Raw genomic sequence first — 9719 nt, 5'->3', positions numbered from 1 at the left:
CAATCAGAACTTCTGAACAGCATGTGTTAACCATGGTATCACCTTGAGTTGTTACAGTTCCAGACAAAGGTAAAGAAACATGAGACGCTATCAAGAGTAAGTGTGTGACTTCCCTTATCGTTTGGAAATATTGTAAACAGTTCACTTGGACTCCAGCTTGGAAGTCATTAAGGCTCAAAGATTTCTGAGGTGATTTCCAGTTCAACTATTCTTTTAGGCACCTCATTTCAGCTCACCAAATCTCTCTGGTGCATTAATGACTCACATGATCTAGTGCTTCTGAGAAAACATCTTCTGTTTATTAAGTATCTATGTGATCTTGTTTCATCCTCATAGTCAGAGAAGGTACTGGAACTCCCTGGCAGTCCAATGGTTAGGACTCTGCACTTTCACTGCCGAGGGCCTGGGTTCAATCCCTGGTCGGGGAACTAAGATCCCACAACGGCCAAAATCATCATCATCATCATCATCAGAGAAGATAGATATTATCCCCCACTTTAAAGGTGAGGAAACTGAGGCTCTGAGAGTGGGGCGTGACTCTACCTAGGTCAGAGAGCTCATAGGAAGCTGAGCTGGGATTCAAACCCAGGACACCTGACTCCAAACACCAAGATACCATTCCAGAATTTTAAAAAAGAAAAAAGAAAGAAAGGAAGAAGACAGTGAAATATGTGTGGGATAGTGGGAAGTGGGAAAGGAGCAGTGAATCCCTAGGCTTAAGTGGTTCAGGGTGAGGGATTAAGGAGAGGTTGGAAGAGAGGCTCAGGAAAAGTGCTTGAGAGGTTCAACTGAGTTTCGGCAGGCAGCTTCCTTTCTTCCAGGTGCTACATGGTGTGTCTCTTCATGAGTTGGGCCCCCTCAAGTCACATCTGGGCCTTCTCCACCCCATCTCCTCCCACAGGAGAAAGGGGAGGGAACGCCTTCCTTCCTGGAAAATGCAGGTAGCCCTGAGGCATTGGGACTGGTGGATAGCTGGTGTCTGAGTCATCCCTGGATTCTGGAGCTCACCTTTGGGAAACCCCCATGGGCCTGCCAGACAGCAGTTTCCTTTTCCCTGCAGAATTTCAGCTCTTGAATTCCTACCTTTCCAAGCCCCGGAAATGGGCAGTGTCCCAAGTCTTAATTTGGCTACGAGAAGGAAACTAAGCTGAGGAAAACCACGGTAATACCCTTGGCCAGTCTTCGTGACCCATTTTGAGAATTTGACTATAGGTGGCCTGGAAAAGGAAAATGAGCTTTGGGTTCAGACCACAAAGCCTGTGCTAGGGCCCCGCCAACTTGCCATGTGACCTTGGGCAAGTCCCACGCTGGATCTTAGTATCCCAAACTATAAAATCAAAGAGGTTCCTTGGACTCCAACTTCCAAACGTAGTCCATGGCCCTGAGCCATCTGAGTCACCTGAGGAACATATACAGTCAGATTCTCAAGCCTTGCTGAAAACCGAAGTCTGAACCTCCAGAAGCAGAGTACAGAAATCTGTAAAGAGCTTCCCAAGTGATTCAGAGGAACATCCGCATTTGATAATTACAGAACAAGATGATCTGTAATTGACCTCAAACTAACTCTCCTGCTAACAGAAAATTGTGCTGTGACCTTGCCCCATCCACAGCTCTCTTTGGGCCTCAGGGTTTTCTTCCCCTGTCTGTAATATGAGTGGGTTGGACTAAAATAGCTGATCTCCAAGGGCCTTTCCCACGCTGCCAAGTTTGTAGTTTTCAAACTTATGAATGAAACTTTAAACTTTGGGTCAGAGGCAGAATGACAAAAAGCCACAAGCTGGGACAAACTGTCCTCTGGGCGCAGAGGAAGAGACTGCCTCTGGTCACTTGGTCATTGACGTCACTCTCACATTGGGCTCCCACTGTGAGCACATAAAGACAACTCCTGCTGGGGGCACTTTCTAGATCCACCCCCGTAAATCCCTTGGGAAATGCCCTCTTAGAGGTCTAGGGACTTTTGAACCCTTCTTGTCTTTGAACACTGGCTCTACTACTGTCTTACTGGGTGACCTTAGGGAAGTTGCTTTAACTCTCTGAGTCTCAGTTTCCTCCTCTATGAAATGGGGGTCAGAATATTACCCATGTCCTGGGCTTTCCTGAGAATCAGATGTGTGTCAGGCATTGTCTCACTGCCGGATATGTGGTCAGCGTTATGTAAACATTGGCAATGTTAATTACTGTTATTATTTCTTCCCTTGGAATGTGGGAGTGGTAATAGCTGTTCTCTCAGATTTATGGCAAGGATCTAAGTAGATGACAGACAGAGTGAGCTCCTATTACCTGGCACATAATAGGAGCTCAGTAAATGTGGTACCTTCTCTTCCTAATCCCATCCCACCCCTGAGTTCTCCAAACCGTCCCCGCCAGGGCCTGCACGGGGGCGGCGGTCAGGCATGGGCTTGGCCCCCCCGTCCCCGCCCGCCCCCCCCCCCCCCCGCCACTTCTCCCTTCTTCCCCGCCCAAGGCTGCCCTACAGCCTCCGCTCCTTGATCTTTTTCAGGGAAGGTTTGCAGGAAAACACTTAAGGGAGACACATGTCTCAGGTTATGCAACTCTGTGCTTACATTTTTTGGAAACTCCACGTGGGATGCTAGCGTTTGGCTGCCTGTCCTCTGCATTTGTGATCATCCTGGGCTCTGGCCAGTGAGTCACTCTCTTAGAAGGGAAACCAGAGAGAGTTCATTCATTGCCTGCTTGTTTTTTCCTCTGGACTGAGAACCCTTTGTTACCTCCACTGTTTTAAGGGCTGCATGTGCCTCTGTTTCCAGGGAAGGATATTTGCTGAGCACCTACTGTATGCCAGACACATATTATCTCATTGAATCTTTTCTTTTCTTTTTTTTTTTTTGGCCACTCTGTGCAGCCCGACCAGGGGTAGGACCCGTGCCCCCTGCATTGGGAACCGGCGTCTTAAACACTGAACCGCCAGGGAAGTCCCCATTTAATCTTTATTTAATTTCCAAAATGAGCCTGTGAATTGTAGGTACAACGAATGGTGCTACTTAACAGATGAAGAACCTCGGCTGAGGAAAAGGACAGTTTACCCAAGACCACACTGCCAGTGAGTGGTAGAGCTTGAACTCCAACCCAGGTCAGCCTGACTCCACACATACCTCTTCCCAGCGCACAATAGAAAGCGCACTGGACTTTACAGTTTACATAGAGCTTTCAACTACATGATCTTATCATCCCAACAGCTCTGGGGAGGTGGGTATATACATTTCCCCCATTTTGCAGATGAAGAAACTGAGGCTCAGAGAAAGAAGTGACTCAACTCAGTATACAGCTGAGGTGTGGTTGGCCTTGTCAGTTGGAATGATCAGAGTTAAGAAGCTTCTGGAGCTTTAATCTTTCCACTCCAGCCTCCCACTTCTTTACACCAGAGGGGGTCGAGGAACTGGTTTTCTGTGTTCTGTGCTCAGTGGTCAGTGGTTTCTACAAATCACCTCTCTGTGGAGGATGGACGATGCCAAGCATTCCAGTGGGTGGCTGGGCCTCCGAGCAGAGGGTGTTGTTTATCTTGAATCAAGAACTCTTTTTCAGGGATTGGTTACCCAGGCCAAAGACACCCCGGAGAGAAGTGAGATTTTCTGAAACAGTTACCCCAGCCCCTCAGGTTTTCTGACCCCACAGTGTACTATACTCTCTGCCCCTCCCTAGAAATTACTCCTTACTCTGACTTTGAAGGATTCAGGGCTTTATTTTAAGAAGAAAAGATGTTTTCTTCACTTTCCTTTTCGTCTTCATTCACTCAGTCAGTCATTCAATCATTCATTTGATAAATATTCATTCAGCATTTACTATGTGTCAAGAACCGGTCTGAGTATACAGATAGAGATGAATAAAATGGGGACTTCCCTGGCGGTCCAGCAGTTAGGACCCTGCCATTTCACTGCTGAGGGCATGTGTTCAATCCCTGGTTGGGGAACTAAGATCTCGAAAGCCGTGCGGCGCAGCCAAAAAAGAATAAAGAGAAAATCTCTGCCCTCGTAGAATTTATTTTCTCATGGAGGAGAGAGACAATAAACAAGTCAACCAACAATGTAAAATTGAACATCAAGCAGTGAGAAGCACTATGAATAAAAATGAGGGTCAGGGGACAGAGGCAGTAGTGGATGGAGGGTGAGAGCTGTCACTTCAGAAACGGCAGTCAGCAAAGCCTTCCTGGAAGAGGTGGCATTGAAGCAGAGATCTGACTGAAGCAGAGGATGAAGCCAACTAGATATCTGGGGAGTTTATTCCAGATAGACGGAACTCAAGGGCAAAGCCCTCAGGCAGGAATGAGATTGGCATATTCACGGGAGAGCAAGGAGGCCAGTGTGGCAGGATCTGAGTGAACAGAGGGAGGAACGGAGGTTACACCATCACCCTTGACCAAGAATTGACAGCTTACAGTTTATTTTCAACTTACAACACCCCTGGGAGGTGAGTTGGGTAGCTGGGTGGGGGTAGGTGAGAGGGATGGGAAGAGGGGGCAGATTCACTCCTTCACAAATATTTATTTATTTATTTATTTTTAATAACAAAAAAATTGGGGGGTGGGCCATGCCACACAGCTTGCGGGAACTTAGTTTGCTGACCAGGGATCAAACCCAGGCCCCCTGCAGTAGAAGCGTGGAGTCCTAACCACTGGACTGCCAGGGAAGTCCCCAGAAATATTTATTGAGTGCTTACTATGTAGCAAGCACTGTGTTAGCCTATAGGTATCCAAAAACAGACACAGCTCCTCCCTTCAGGGATCTTCTGATCTAGCGGGGGAGATACACAATAAAGCAGGAAAATCAAGAAATAATTGAATAAAGATAAATTGCAGTGAATGTGATAAAAGAAGCCATGTAAAAGAATTTGGGCCGGAACATAATTTGGCCTCCGGGGAAGGTCTGTTTGAGGAATTAGTCTGAAAGGAGTAGCCCTGACAGATGAGTGGAGTTATAGCCAGGACAAGGATGTGTCAGCGCATTTATACCCATCCCTATGGCATCACACAATGACTCTCGTTTATTAAAGGAGAAAACAGACTCGAGACATGGGATGTAAATCGCCCATGTGATAAATCAAATGGCCAAGCCAGGCTTCCACCGAGGTTCTTTACCTCCCTGCCCTGTTACCTTCTGTTGCACCAATAGCTTTTGCTGTTTACGAAGAGCAGATTCTGATTGCTGTGGCAACTAGAAAATAATTGTGCTATCTCTGCCTTGACCAGATGTGGCTAGAGGCAGGGGAAAAAGACCTCATGGAAACAAGGAAAGATGGGAGAAAATTGTAAGTTAAGCTGAATGATTGGTGAAGGGAGGTGATGGGCTGAGGATGGAGGTGCCCTGCTCTGTGCGCTGCACTCTAGCCCTTGGTGCTGCCGGGTGTGAATCACATGGCACTAAGCCAACCACATCTAAGTGCTCAGAGGATGCTCTCTATCAGGGACTCAGAAGCAATAGGGTGTTGTGGAAAGAGCCCAGGGCTAGAAACCAAGGGATCTGGGTTTAGATGAAAGCTTTGTAACCTGGGAAACTCACTTCATCTCTCCGAGCTTTCGTTTTTAAATGGTTATAGTAACACCAGCCCTGACTACTCTCTAGGACTGTTTGGGGTGTATAGATGCAATAACCTAGATGAAATCTCTTTGTAGAACTACATAGTACTCTGTGAATGGTTGGAATTACTAATATCTGTGCCTTTCTCTAGCTGTCAGAGCAGGGGACTGCAGGGGAAGCAGTATGCAGGAGGTTCTCAGGGACGAATCTCTCAACCTCTTTTCTAGCATCTTCCTCTCTGCTCCCTTGGGGACAGTATACTTCAAAGATGTTTTTGCGGGGAGAACAAGAATGAGAGCTGCGAACTCAGTGGGACAACACAGTGAGACAGAATCAATGAAACCTGATTTCAATCCTGTATTAGTCAGCTGTTGCTGCATAACAAACAACCCCCAAATCTCAGTGGCAATCAGCATGTATTTCTCAATGGTGGGTTTGTAGGTCAGCCAGGGCAGCTTTGTTAAAGCTTTGCTGTCATTTCTCCTCTCTGAGCCTGTTTTCTCATCTGTAAAATAGAAGTAATACTACTTTACAGGGTCAGAGTGAGGATGATGTTCAACCTTCCCTTTTAACTAAACAAACCCTCTGTTCAGGATATGTTAGAAGCTAGATGACGTTCACCCTCTAGACCCACTAGTAATCCAAGAAGTTGTCTGACCTGAAAGCTCTCACTCTAGGAGACAATGAAGGCTACTGGCCAAGCCAATCAGACTGGCTGTCCCCCAAATTCAGACTAGAATAGAGAGCCAGTAAGTCAGTAAAAGAGACAGAGGCACACATCCAGGAAGAGGAGATACCCTCAAATAAAGATCAGGCAGGCTTCAAGAGCTGAAGATAAGTCTGCCAGCCCCTGGAATCACCTCAGCTATTGATATCTTCCTTTCAGTTTCAGTCTTTGGCCCCCCTATATCCCTCTAATAACCCCCAAGCCCTTTTTTCTTAAAGAGTCCTGAGTGAGACATTGCTCCCTGCACTTGGAAGCATTGCACTAACACGGAGAAGATGCATATAAAGTTGTCAGCCCTGAGCTTGGCATATAGTATGTTCTTGGCCCCTGGTAGCTACTGTTCACTAATCAGGGAGCTGCTTAAGAGCAGGGATGGGGTCTCATCCACCATGGTTTTTCAAAAGGCCTCTCACATAGAAGATGTTCATCAAATGTTTATTACAGGACTTCTCTGGTGGTGCAGTGGTTAAGAATCTGCCTGCCAATGCAGGGGACAGGGGTGTCAGCCCGGGTCCGGGAAGATCCCACACGCCACGGAGCAGCTAAGCCTGCGTGCCACAACTACTGAAGCCCATGCACCTAGAGCCTGTGCTCCACAACAAGAGAAGCCACCTCAAAGAGAAGGCCACGCACCACAGCGAAGAATAGCCCCCGCTCGCCACAACTAGAGAACGCCTGCACGCAGCAACGAAGACCCAACGCAGCCAAAAAAAGAAAGAAAAGAAAAAAAGTTTATTACATAAATGACCAAATGAGTGAATGTCTATGTCTGAGCCCCTATGGAAAAACATTCAAATGGCATTTATCCATTTATCCACAGAGCAAAGAGCAAAGAGTCACCGAATATCCACTTGTGCCAGATCTTGGACAAGGTGCTAGGGATCTCTCCGTGGACAAGACAATATCCCTGCTCTTGTGAAGCTTATGTCTGAAGTTGAAGTGGATGATAAACAAGAAAAAGGATCAATATATGATGTCAGGTAAGAGAAGTGTTAAGACAAAAAAAGTAAAGCAAAGCAAGCAAAAAGGGTGACTGAAAGAGGGGAGGGCTGTTTTGAGAGTTCTTTAAAATGCCTTGTGGATGCTGACTCACTGTGTGGGCCTTGGTTTGCCTGTCTCACAATGGGAGTGCTGTTGGATTGAATGGGCTGGGGGAATCCTTCTGAGCCCAGTGTTCCCAGTTTCTGTGGTTATGCAAGGCAGCGGCTGGACATTCCACAGCCTCTGGAAACCCCAGGTTGTCATTATCTGGAGCTGAAGAGAGATTTGCATGGAGCAAAGAAGACCAGAGAGGGTTGGTGCCATCCTGGGAGAGAGAAGGCCCAAGGACTCACTCTCTCAGATGTTCTGAAAATAGTGACATGATTCCCTGTTGTTTACTGTGTGTGAAGACCTGTTGGGGAGGGAGCTTCCCAACTCGAGACTCTCACAGGTAGACCTCTGTTATCATAACAACGGGTAACATCTACATGCAAGGTATGTGCTAAGAACCATACTCTCAGCACTCATGATATGGGAACTATGACAACTCCCAAGTTACAAATGAGGAAACTGTGACACAGAGAGGTAAAGTATCCTGCCCCAGGTCACACAGCCAGGATTACAGCCCAGATCTTTCTGACCCTGAAGCCTGGGATCTTAATTTCTAACTCTAACACGAGTGAGAAAGGGATGTATGCCAAAGGAGAGGGACAGATGAAATACAAGTTATCTTAGGGGAAGGAGAGATGAGAGGTAGAAGGGAAGAATGAGGGATTTGCAAAGGCTTCCTGGAGGAGGAGGCCTTGGAGGTGGGTCATTAAGCACAGGATTGGTCGTAGCTTCTTGAGCTTGGCGTCTCAGTCTGGTGCAGGGAATTGGGGACTTCAGTTCAGTTCTACAAACCTTGGACTACTGCATTTTGTTTTGTGAGAGCCAAGAAAAAACCTATTAGAACTTTTTTAAGGGGCCCAGGGCCTGGTCAGATTGTTTTTAACTCTTCGGGGGTCAGGACTTCTTTGTGGATCTGGAGACTCAAATTTTATGCCCCAGAAAACTTTACATAGAGACACATACCCAACAGAAGTAGGCACCATCCACGTACTTTTATCCCCAATTCAAGGAGCACAGTTTAAAATCCCACAAACTCACAAATAACTACAAACATGTTGGATGCCTTCAGAGAGATTCTCAGAACTTGGACAAGCAGAGATTAATTTCTTTCTTTCTTTTTTATTTTGATGGTTAGCTGAGATTAATTTCTTAATTTCAGAAGGTTAGGATAGATTTATAGAAGAGCTTCCACTAACTGTATCAACTTAGCACTCCTCAATCCTTTCTGCCAGTTACTCGCTAATGATTATTGAAAAACTATGTAGAATGGGCATCATCAGAAAATCTACAAACAACAAATGCTGGAAAGGATGTGGAGAAAAGGGAACCCTCTTGCACTGTTGGTGGGAATGTAAATTGATACAACCACTATGGAGAATAGTATGGAGGTTCCTTAAAAAACTAAAAATAGAACTACCATACCACCCAGCCATCCCACTACTGGGCACATACCCTGAGAAAACCATAATTCAAAAAGATGCATGCACCCCAATGTTCATTGCAGCACTATTTACAATAGCCAGGTCATGGAAGCAACCTAAATGCCCATCAACAGACGAATGGATAAATAAGATGTGGTACGTATATACATGGAATATTACTCAGCCATAGAAAGGAACAAAATTGGGTCACTTGTAGAGACATGGATGGATCTAGAGACTGTCATACAGAGTGAAGTAAGTCAGAAAGAGAAAAACAAATATTGTATATTAATGCATATATGTGGAACCTAGAAAAATGGTACAGATGAACCGGTGTGCAGGGCAGAAATTGAGACACAGATGTAGGGAACAAACGTATGGACACCAAGGGGGAAAAGTGGCAGGGGAGGGGGATGGTGGTGGTGGTGTGATGAACTGGGAGATTGGGGTTGACATGTATACACTAATATGTATAAAATGGATAACTAATAAGAACCTGCTGTATAAAAAATAAATAAAATAAAATTCAAAAAAAGGTTTTACAAAAATTTTAACTGTTTATAGAGATATAACTGACATAAAATAAACGACATGTATTTAAAGCATACCGTTTGACATATGTATACACTTGTGAAACCTGTCCTACAAACTTAGACAATTATTAAGCAGAAAAAGTGAGGTTCACCGCTCCATGAGTCACATATCCCTGAATGAATATTGTTTGTGCTAGAATGAGATAGGTTTTTAGCAATAATTTTATGCCCATTTTTCTTTTGTTCTTGCTGTCAAACAGTGGTGTGCCAAAGCCAGCTTGTACTGGTTCAATTTGGGGAAATTTTGTGGGTAGCTGTAACACATAATGATTACTAAAAATTAAATTATATAAACTTACTGTTAAATGAACTGTATTTAAAACAAAGGAAATAAGTAATCAAAACTCATCACTTA

This window comes from Lipotes vexillifer, unplaced genomic scaffold (assembly GCF_000442215.2).
Source record: "Lipotes vexillifer unplaced genomic scaffold, Lipotes_vexillifer_v1.1 scaffold53, whole genome shotgun sequence".
Lineage (NCBI taxonomy): Eukaryota > Metazoa > Chordata > Mammalia > Artiodactyla > Lipotidae > Lipotes > Lipotes vexillifer.
This window is presented reverse-complemented; position numbering follows the sequence as displayed.